This window comes from Punica granatum, chromosome 1 (genome assembly GCF_007655135.1).
Source record: "Punica granatum isolate Tunisia-2019 chromosome 1, ASM765513v2, whole genome shotgun sequence".
NCBI classification, from domain to species: domain Eukaryota; kingdom Viridiplantae; phylum Streptophyta; class Magnoliopsida; order Myrtales; family Lythraceae; genus Punica; species Punica granatum.
In genome coordinates, this window is record NC_045127.1 from 38916151 (window position 1) to 38928347 (window position 12197).

The 12197-nt window shown below is 42.6% G+C and overlaps 1 non-coding gene across 1 annotated transcript; it reads right to left on the minus strand.

Moving 5' to 3' along the window:
• Positions 1 to 11654: 11654 nt before the first annotated feature.
• Positions 11655 to 11761, minus strand: LOC116193384. The gene has a single exon (XR_004154291.1). It is a non-coding gene; the product is annotated as a small nucleolar RNA R71 (small nucleolar RNA).
• Positions 11762 to 12197: the final 436 nt, after the last annotated feature.

A 12197-nucleotide genomic window follows, 5' to 3' on the forward strand; every position in this document is an offset into this window, starting at 1 on the left:
TCCGAGTAGTATCTAAGCGAAAGACGACTCGGATTGGGTGCGTGAATCATGGCTTGACAATCTCCCGGGAGCTCGACCGGCCGCACGGCCATCTCGAGGGTCAACTAGCCTTCTTGCCACCCGTCAGTCCGGTCGGACCCGACCCCCGGCTTTCCGAGCACGCATTGCCTTAATTCTAGTTTCGGTCTTTTCTCAAACACACGGTGAGTCAGAAAGGAATATTTGGCTAAATTTGAGACGACCGGGATCTATGTATTGTATTTTTGTATTTATTCGAGAGCACATTATAAGGATGTTATTTGTGTCAGCACCCCATTTTGGCTCACCATTCCAAACAACGATATCGGCAATGCTCCAGACTATGACTTGAGCAGGAATACAGAAAACGGCTCGGCAGAGCAAGAAATCACTATTCATCCTCAAGTCGGCAAAATTGAGCAGATGACATAGGCATATGACAGAAGGACTCCAGGGGTCACCAAAGGGTAACAGAGTGACTGGAGAGCTCAACAACGTTCAAAACCGGCATTTCTAGTGTACCACATGGACAATCCTATTTTCCGATAGTTCGCTCGTCCATCAGAAGATAGTCAATATTGGACTTCAAAAATCCACATCAATGTTAAACAGATGAAAAGTGTCTTCAAACGCATTTCGCAAATCATTTGCTCTATACATAACAACTTTCTGTATACAGACAACTTTTCAATGGAAGTCCAAAAATGCCGGTTTCTCGGAGAAAAGTTAATTCCAAATATCAGATTCGGCCATGCCCCACAATCATACAGAGCACGAGCAGTGCTTCAGATTGACTCTTGCAAGCCATACAGACACCCCGAATGACTTCCGAGCGACAAAGCGGGCATACCCCTCTTCGGAAGAGCATAAGCGAAGACTGATCTAATGGAATAACGACAAATGATGTTGAACCTGTATTGCCCCAAAAACTCCAGCGGACAGACGCAATTGGGCAAATCAGACAGCAAAACCCTTCTCGGTTTCACGAGTAACCTCCGAGGAGCACAAAATGCCATTTTTAGTGGAAATCCATATCCGGAGGTCCTCTTTGGGGAAACTTGACGCTGGATGCCTACCTTACACAGTGCTAGCCTTCTCAAGGCTCAATGTGGAATCGTCGGAATAAATCACACAACTCATCTAGACCCCCCCCCTCCCCCCCCCCCCCCCCCCCCCCCCGAGCAGTGCTTTAAGGGTCTGAAATGCACTTTGCATGTCCTTAGAGGCCCAATCTCAACAAACAGAGATCACAGTGATCTCCGAATTGCCCAAGCAACTTAGAAAGCAATCTGAGAAATCCAGTTTCGGCCTCCTAGGACATCTCCAGCTCCATATTTGCATTACCGGCTCAAGGGTCAATTGCCCACGTAATTTGACAATTTATGTCAAAATGACCGACGTGGGATGCAGATACAAGAACACTTGGTTTTGCTTAATTGCTCATTAGTTTTGCCTATAAATTGCCCAAAAGTGATTAAGTTAAGGACTTCTCCTCTTGCACACTCTCTCCAAGCTTTCTCCCTCAAGAAAAGCTCTCAACTCCATAGCCAAAACCAGCAAGCTTCAACACTTCAAAGCCAAGAGAGAAAAACCGAAGAAAACCCGAAGAAAGCTTTGAGTTATTAAGTCGGAAGCCGATGTTCATCATCCCGACTTAAGTTCAAAACATTCTCAAACTCCATGGACCACATGTTTTGGACCCAAGGAGTTCATTTATAAAATTGGATTTTTGGTTTGAAGTCATTTGCTCATCATTTCAGGTCATTTAGGTGATTTCGGGTGAAGGACGTGCTCTCGGGTGAACAGTACACCCATCGCTACCCGCGCGCCCGCACGTATCGCCGCTCACCCGCGCACCCGAGCACCTTCCCGCTCGCCTGACCCCCTACCGCGCCCATGCATGCTCGCGTACGCTTAGCCGCGCACCCATCCTTGCCCGAACGTGCATCCTTTGCACTCTAGCACCCTTCCAAGCGTTCAACCGAGTCACCCGACTCTCGAACACTTCCCCGACTCTTTCCTCGTATCTCGAGGCTAGGTAAATCACTTTTGACTTAGAGGAGTTTGGGCTTTTTACATTTATTACATGTTCATGGAGTTATATGGTGCACAAAGCGTGTTCACTTGCAAGACTTCATTTTTATGCACTTTTACATTATATCATGCATGTTTATCCTTGATTAACATGTCAACATGTCGCGAAACACTTGGATCATAGTTAAGAAGAACATCCCGGCCCGGGAAAGGTAAAGAGCTCACGGGTTACATTCCAAAGAGGTGGCCGAATGCTCTCTTACTCTTTTCGAGTAAGGAACGATCTTTTTGACCCGATCCAAGTTCGATTCCCGAGTTTCCTCGTATTTTCCACGTGCATGAAGTCGGTATTGTTTTATCGATTCCTTAAATAACATGTTTGTGCGTGTTTGCATGTTAGAATGCGTTATCCAAATCATGGCAATACCGACTTTAGTTTAATCGTGTCATTTATCGTGTTTGTCGTTTGAGCATGCGAGAAATGATTCGAAATGAGACGGGGAAAACTCGTGGAACCTTATTCGAGCCATGGGACCTCTCCGCTCCCTCTCCAAGGAGTAGTGACCGAGAGCTTCATGGGCTTATTCGGGTTGCACGAGGTTTCCTCTTCTCGTTTTAAATCCGTCCTTGGCTTTTGTGTAATTTGCAATTTATATTATCGTCGCAATATCGCATGAAAATGTATTTTTAAACGAAACATTCATGGATTCGGGTATCGACGACTCATTCGGGTCCATTCGATTATGAGGGTAATTTCAGCCATTGGACCGAACTACCTTCGATCCTTATGGAATCGTCTTGGTCGTCGAGTCACGAATCGTTTTCATAATTAATGCATTCGGCACAACCCTTAAGCATTAATTTCACGAACGGGTTAATCGGGACACTCACGCAGTTAATTCATTCAATTTAAACAACTTTGCACGAATTGGACATTAATTTGTAACTCGCGTCGATGAATTACAAAATGGTGATAATGCCCTTTTCAAAACCCTCATACTTTCAAATCCGTATTGTGTTGTTTCCCTTTTCTGAAAACAAAATTTTAAATCAAGGGCAAGAACATCATTTTGTGATTTGGCATTATCTTAGCATCGATTAGGGTATTAGTTGGGTATTCTGTATCAAAAATACAATTACCTGACTAATCATTTCACTCGACTTAACCAAATGCTAGAAAATGGTTAGGCGGAACTCTAGGTTCCAAATCTATAGTCAAAACACGAGTTGGATTAATTCAGTAGTAATTCAGTGTCACAAGACCGAATCATTGTAAAAGCAATCCACAAACACGAGATTTGACTCTCTTTGTCAAGTTCTCAAAACAAAGCCGAATGTAAAATGTTTTGCATGATTCTTTGCTTAGCATATGGCATTTGCTTGCAAAAACACCCCTGGGTCAATAAACTTGCTAAGACACATACATTTGACAATAACAAATACTTTGTTTGTCATTAACATGTTACTTGTTATCTTTCCGCACCTTTTTGCCATGCGAGTCGAGCCTGATCCCTAGGCCGAACAATATTTGGGTTCAGCCCTAATCATCGATCACAGGATTCGACGCTCTAATCAACACTCACAGGGTCCAACACCCTATTCAGTGAGAGCGTGCATTAAATTTCAATTCTTCGGTCTTTTCCCTAAACTCACGGTGAGTTAGAGCGGAATAATAACCGAACTTAAGTCGACTGGAATTCAGCCATTTGCAATTTGTATTTATTGTTTTCGAGAGCATTGTAAGGATTTTATTCTGTACATTCATTTTGTAAGAATTCCAATCGGTAAGCGAACGGTCCGAGAGTCGAGTTAATCGAATTGGTCTAATGCTTGCCCAAAGAAAAGTAATCCCAAGAACTCGCGGTTCTGGCTCATGCAGGGATTCAACCTCCATGGTTCGATGAACTGTAACGCAAGATTGTGAACCAGCTCCCCGACATACGAGTTTACTTCTCTCTCGGCTTCTCAACCGACATCGTTTAGTTCACCGAATCTCTGGTGTCAAAACGTGCGAGCCGAGTGCAACTTAATCCATGCGGTAAATAATAAAACATGCAAGCCTAGCAAACAAGAGTACCGAAAGGGCGTGCGGGATATAGGCCCGCATGTAACATGAACCCCGAAGACGGAATTTCCGGTTCCGCACAGACCAATGCCTTAACAACAAACTAGGTGTTCCGTACCCCTAGACCTCGGGTAATTTATCCGCCCTCGACCTTCAGGTCGCAAAATGATAAGTGGTGACTCCTTCTCTCACGCGTGTCCGTCACGTGTCCCCATGGGAAGGTGAACACTCCCAAGCCGCGAGATCTAAAAGCGCGCATGCAGGCCCCGACGAGAGTCCACATTCGGGTCCGTACAATTTGTATATTTTATTCATTCGTTGTGAGGACCCCGGTCAGTGAACAGATGGTCTGAGTGACGAACTGATAGAATCGACCTACTTCCCCAAGGAATGAGTAAGCCAATGCTTCGCAATTTCAGTCTGCTTAGAGAACCGATCATCATGGTCAAGTGAACTGTAGCGAGGATAGTGGACCAAATCCTTGATGCACGGGTCTACTCTTCTCTCGGGTTCTTTTGCCTGAGTCAATCGGTTCTTCAAATTTACGGTGTCCAAACAAGTGAAGCGAGTGCAACCTAATCAAGGCGGTAAATCAATACAAAAATGGTAAGCTTTAGACAAATAGAGTACCGAAAGGGCGTGCGGGATATAGGTCCGCACGTAATAGAACCTCTGAATTCGAAACTTCGGGTTCCACATGACCACGTGCCTTTGCATACTAGGTGTACCCATACCCCTAGACCCGGGCAACGCACCGCCCCTCGACCTTCGGGTCAAAAATAGGTAGTGGCAACTCCTTCTCATGCGTATCCGTCAGGCGTCCCCACGGGAAAGTGGACATTTCCAAGCCGCGTGATTCGATCGCGCGCATGCGGGCCCCGATGAGATCCAAATTCGGGTCCGCACATTCGTTGTGTTTTGAAAAATTGAAGGATCGATATTATGTGGAAAAATTATTTTCGGTCCCGAGTATTGTTTTGAATTTTGAAAATTGAGATTGATGCAAGTAAAGCCCTAGAACGTCCCGTAGAGTATTTTTTTTTCTGAAAAAGAATGCATCCCCTAGTTTAAAAATCGTGAATGCTTGGACAATTAATCAAAATATTTCCCTCTAATGGTGAGGAAATGACGATTTTGCCCCTTGGAGTCGGTGGACTAGAACGGGGTGCTGACAACAGGTACAAGAATTGCAAGAACTACAGCAGACTCTGATCCCCTGCCCAATGGGGTACGTTGGTGCTCATCCCTAGAGCTCGAGTCTCGCAGTGCAAGACGCCAGCTCCCGGCGAACTTTCCGCAGGTCAAAGCATGATTGTCCAACAGCAAAGCCGGTCATCAAACTATGATGTTTGAATTCCTCCGTGAATCGGAACCGCGAGATCTTGGGATTACTCTTGTCTGGGCAATCATTGGATTGATTCGATTAGTTCGACTCTCGGACCATTCGCTCACCAACCGGGATTCTTCCAGAATGAATGTACAAAATAAAATCCTTATAATGCTCTCAAAAACAATAAATACAAATTACAAATGGTTGAATCCCAGTCGATTTACGTTCGGTTATTATTCCGCTCCGACTCATCGTGTATTCGGGGAAAAATCGAAAATTGAAATTCAAATGCACTCTCAGTGAATGGGCATTGGACCCCATGACCGATGATTAAAGCGTTGAACCCTAAGTGCAATGCGTCCTATGGGTTGGGCTCGACTCGCATGGACAAACAAGAGCGGAAAAATAACAAACAGCTTGTAGATTGCAGACAATGTGTTTGTTATTACCGAGTTTACGTGAGTTAACAAATTATTAAACAAGGTGTTTTGGCATGCAAATGACCTATGCTAAGCAAGCAAACGAGTGCAAAACATTTTGCATTCAGCTTTTTTTCAAGGAATTGACAGACATGATGTCGGTAATCAAGTCATTTGTGTGTAGATTGCTTTTAAAGTTGTTATGTATTGTGACATTGCAATTCCACTAAATTCACCGAACTTGTGTTTTGACTCTAGATTTGGAACGTAGAGTTCCACCTAACCATTGTCTAACGTTTGGTTAAGTCAAGTGAATGATTAGTTGAGATTTTGCATATTTTGTGACAGAGATAACCGTTCTAGTTACCCGAGTCTACGATAGAATGACAAAAGCTCATCAGTTGGATAAGAAAAGCCTTTGCAGATGAATCTGCAATTGAACAGGTAGCCTATTCTCATCCTAATACCGTAGTGTTTCCGTCAAGCTAACCCCAGGGGTGTCACTAATTTTTGAAAAGATGATTTTGCCCTTGACTTGAAAATTGTTTTCAGAAAAAGGGAAACAACGCAGTGCGGGCCACCTCGGCTTGTAGCCGGTGTCAACCAATTCCCTGGATCATCCAGGGTTATGCAAGAACCCCAAAAAAGCTAAAGAACCGGTCGATCTACCCAGAAGTGATCTAGACAGATCTTCTGTATCCTGACATGAGTTACCTGAAATCAGGTAAAAACTCAAGTTGAGACACACAAGTCCTTTCTGGACGTCCGTGCTACATCGGACCGTGCGTTTTGGGTTTGGAAAAATGCATGTTTTGAAAAGGGCACTAACTTCATTTGACAACTTATCGACGCGAATTATCAATTAATGACCAATTCATGCAAGTTTTGTTGGTGTCAAGTGGGTTTAATCATGTGAGCGTCTCGATTAACCTGTTTGTGGATTTATTGCTTGTAAATTATTGCCGAATGCAGTAAATATGCGGGTTTCAGACAATCAGACAAATCATGAATTGATCCACTGAATGGAGTCTGAGTACCCAAAAAGCTTAATTTACTAAAAACAATTCATGACACAACAACCAAGACGGGTCTAGGAAGGTCGAGGATAATTTGGTCAAAATGACCAAAATACCCTCGGAACTCAAATGGCCCCAAAAGAGTCATCGATACATGAATCTGCGCATTTTGTTTGGAAAATAATATTCTAAATGGCATTTTAACGTAGGATTTGCGATGATATTGAAATTGCAAATTGCACAAAATCCGAGAAATTTATTTCACCGAGGTAAAGAGACCGTTCTTGACCCGAATAAGGTCAAAGAACTCTTGGCTCTTTCCTTTTGATGATAGCCGTGAGCTCCCTTGACCCATTTCGGGTTTCAAGTGGTTTCTGTAACCCGATTTCAACAATTTCCCGCATGCTCAAATGTCAAACACGATAAATGACACGTATTTAACAAAGCCGGTATCACCGTGATTTGGAAAATGCATTTCAACATTCAAACATGCACAAACACGTTATTTATGGAATTAATAAAATGATACAGACTTCATGGATGCGGAAAAAACATAAAAGCTCGGGGAACAACTTAAATTGGGACAAGGAGACTGGTTTAATTTCGGAAAAACCAAGGAAAAGTTCACGGTTACTTTTCTCAAAGCAAAACCGAGAGCTTCTTTGGTGATTCGGGCCTTAAATGGTCTCCTAGACTTCGATTTAAACATTTTTCGACATGCTAACACGTAATACGTTGATAAACGTGCATGACATAATATGGAAATTGCATAAAAATGAAATCTTGTAAGTAAATAATGCTTAAATATGCCTTATAACTCCATAATCACAACAAAAATGTAAATGTCCTACCTCCTCTAAGTCGGGAATAGCATACCTAGTCCTAGGATGCGGGATGGGACTATTAGAAGTCCGGTTGGACCATTGGTGGGTCGAGTTTGGGCTGTTTTTCCTTGCACAGACCCGAATAGAGGCAACAGACCCTACTGGAGTGCTGAGCAGACCCGACTGGCACCAGGGAAAGAACAAGCCGGTTCGGGTCGATTTGATCGGTTTTCTAGCCCATTCACCACGGTTTTGGACAGCCAAGGGACCCTCCTTGGTGGTGGTGTGGTCTTTTGGTTCCAGAGTTGTCGGTTTAACCCGTATAGCCCTGCAAAGATCAAGGAAAACAGAGCACGTCTAGGAACAGACCCGACTGGGCAGTTTTCGGGTCGGACGTCACCACGGTGGTTCCCGATGGAATTTTGCTGCAAGGTCAGTGGCTCCCAACTCCTAAGAGACCCCCGGAGGTGACCGTGGTGGTCGTTTGCTGAAAGGAGTCTCGGGTCGACCCGATATGCAAGGAAAATTGCAAGTGAGTCAAAAAATTCGACCCGATTGGGCAGTCGGGTTGTTTCTTCGTGTTGGGTCAAAACCAGTGGGTTTTTCTGGGATCTCTCGACTCCTAGACACCCTTAGGTCATGTAGGGAGGTGGTTGATGGGTTTCAGTAGCTCAAACCGACCCGGAAAGGTGAGAAACCTGGATTGACATTTTTGACCCAAGAAGGATCAAATAAGGGCTCGGTTATGTGGTGGGCTATTCCTATGGTTTAGAGGCTTCAAACTTAAAATCTATCTTCGGAAATGGACTGAGGGGGTCGAAAACATGTGCAATTAGCCTCTTGATTAGGCTTGGGCAGTTTGGAAAAGAAGATTAAGGAGGGATTTTGATTGAATGAAGATAGGATGCATTGATGAAGTGGTGACAAGAGCATTGATGAAGATGGAGTGTTGAAGAAAAAGACTTAGGATATTTCTTAGGCAAGAGAAGACAAGGCAAAGGGAGAGGCGGCAATTGCAATTTGCGGCTGCTCAAGGGCAGCCCGTGGGCCCCACGGGTCTTGAGGAAAATTCGGGAAGAAGTTCGGGTCTCGATTGATTACGTGTTTGAGGTTCATGGCTCAAACGAACATCGAATTGTCATTATGCGCGCGAAAACAGTTCAAACGAACCCAAAATCATCCATTTTGCCTAAAGGAATGCTCGTGTGGTTTTTGGGCTCGGAAGCTGGTTTTGCTCGTTTCAAGCGATCGGAGCAAAGTTAGTCATTTCTGAATGCACATCTCGTGTCTGCATTCCGCGCTGATCATTTTGACATGCATTGTCAATCAGACCAAATAATTGACCAATAAGCCGGTACTACCAATATGAGGCTGAAGACGTCCTGGGGGTCCAAAGCCGGATTTCTCAGAATACTTTCTAAGTTACTTGGGCGAACCGGAGGTCGCTGCGATCTCTGTTCATTGAAAACAGACCTCGAAGGATTGAAAAACTGCATCTAAGACCCTAAAAGCACAGTTCTGAGGGCCTAGATAGATTGTGCAATTCCGTCTGAGGATTTCACACTAAGCCTTGGGATGAGTAGCACTGTGTTGGTCAATCATTTGACGTCAAGTTTCTGTGAAAAGGACCTTCGATTATGAATTTCCATTGAAAACGGTTTTTTCTACTCTTCATAAGTCATTCGAAAAACTGAAAGGGATTCTGCAGTCTAATTTGCCTAGTTGTGCCTATCCGCTGTAATTTTTGGGGCAATGCATAGCTAACCTCGTTTACCGATGTTATGTCAGACCAGTCTACGGATATAGTTTTCCGTTGAAAGGTATGTTTGTTCTGTCGATCGGGAGTTATTCGAGGAGTCTGTGTGACTTCCGAGAGATAATCTGAAGCAATGATCATTAAGTCAGAGTTCATATGTAGATAAAGTGCTTCGGCGCTTTAGCATGCAGGATTCTAAGAAAGGATCACTGCCCATGTTACATGGCATAAGCCTTTCGAAGGCTCAAAGTCCTTCCACTCAGGAGGAGAGGGATCGCATGAGTAGGATTCCATATGCATCCGCTATTGGATCCATGATAAGGGCATATTATACTCATATTTTATTGTGCAATTCATGTTAAATTATTATTAATTTTATAGAAATTATAAGAAGTCGATGCTTAATTATATGTAATTTGATATTGTAGGTCTTTGAGGACTTAGATGGAATTACGAGCAATATTGAGGAGTTTTGCGCAATTTGGAGCCAGCCTATATCTTTCGAAAATCTTTTTTTTTGTTTTGGATATAAATACTCCTCATAACAAGATTAGGAAACCCTGGGGGGGGAGCCATCTTTCACCATTCTTTTAACCTAGAGAGTTTTTGGAGAGAGTCTTGTCTGGAGCCGTCACTTGGATTAATTGATTTGAAGCGAAGAATTGTGGAAGAGACAATTCCTTAAAGGAATTGTTGGGTTTTTGTTTTAGGATTCAATATCTTGAGTTTACTGCTGAATATGAATTCTATTGCAATGACTCCTTGGAATTATAATTGTGTTTTCAATTCCATGATGTTCTAAGTTTTTGTTGTGGGAATATGATGAAACCCTAGGAAGCTAATATGATGATTGTCGCCATGTTATAGGATTAATAGATGTGTTGATGATTCATGATTGCAATTCCTATAATTTCAATTTTAATTCTTAATTGGTTATAATTGTTAGAAACACTATTGATACGGGAGTTGATATAGTGTTTGTTAGAAATTCTTGATTAGACTAATTAGTTAAATGCGAAAGCTGCGTTAATTAGTTTAATTAGAGATTATCCAGGGATTAATGCAATGTTTCTAGTTAGTTATTCGCTAAGACATTAGGGATAATTAATTTAGGGCATTAGACAATCATAGCACTGGAAGGTGTATGATTATAATTTAGAGTCCACTATTAATTAGAGATGCGAGAGCTGATTGATTAATTAGAGGTTTAAGACTTTAATTTTAAAGGCTTGATAAACTCACTTGAATAACCACATAGCTATCAATCTATATAACATGATGGCAATCTGATTAGTGAAACTAGGGTGGATTCTGTTTTTCCCACTTTCAATTGATATATTTTCATACAATTCTCTTTCTGCTCTTTGTGACGATTTAGGTTGATTAGTAGTTAATTAGTTAATTCTCTCAATTTGATTGCTTAGATAATAGTAGAATCTAATATAGGTTTAGTACTTAATTAATCCTCGTGGGATCGACACTCTATTCATCACTATATTACTTGATCTGACCCAGTATACTTGCTGGTAGAATTAGTGCTTATTTTTATATATATTTGCAGTGGATCAAGTTTTTGGCGTCGTTGCCAGGGATTAACTTAATATTAGACCACCTTTAGTTCTATTGTTAATTTAGGCGCACTTTACTGTGTGTTTATTTCTTGTTCTCTTTGCAGGTATTCTATGCGCAGGAGTAGAAGTGCTGAACTTCTACCATTAGATCCTGAGATAGAGCGCACCTTGCATCGGTTGAGAAGAAAGAACAAAAGAAGGGAAGAATTGCAGGTAGATGAGATGGCAGATGATGACATCAACCGCCAAATACAGGGTGCTGCCAGAGCACTTCGAGACTATGCAGTACCTACTATTATGGGTTCTGCGATCAGAAGGCCCACTATTCCAGCTAATAACTTTGAACTGAAGCCAGCACTCATCCAGATGGTTCAATCAAATCAGTTTGGAGGATATCCCAACGAGAGTCCTGATGAGCATATTGCAGGATTCCTCCAATACTGTAACACGGTAAAGATGAATAATGTCACTGACGATGTTATTAGATTACAACTTTTTCTTTTCTCACTTAGGGATAAAGCGAGAGCCTGGTTCAATTCACTGCCACAAGAGTCCATCACCACCTGGGCCGACCTTTCATCTAAGTTTCTCAGGAGATTTTTCCCACCAGCTAGGACTGCAAGATTGAGGAACGAAATCACTAACTTCACCAAGTTCAATGGTGAATCACTTTATGAGGCATGGGAGAGATTTAAGGAGGCAATCAGAAAGTGCCCACATCACGGATTGCCAGATAATCTCCTAATTGAGGTCTTCTATCTTAGCCTGGATGATACATTGAGGTCTCCAGTAGATGCTGCAGCAGGAGGCGCACTGATGGGTAAGAATTATGATGAAGCAAGTGCTTTGATAGAAGAGATGGCCTCCAGTGCACATAATTGGCAAAATAAGAGAAGCAAATCAAGAGTGGCATCAGTCAATGACATGGACACTATTGCTAATTTGACAACCCAGATTTCAGCTCTCACTACCCAGGTAAGTAAACTCACCTCAGCACATTCTTTTAATACTAATCAGGTTGCTTTTTGTGAGTTGTGTTCAGGACCACATTCGACTCTTGAATGCATGTCTGGAAATCCCTCAGCTTCACCCAATGGAGAGCAAGTGAACTTTGTCAACAACTTCCAACGGAGTAATCAAGGGCCTTATTCGAATACTTACAAT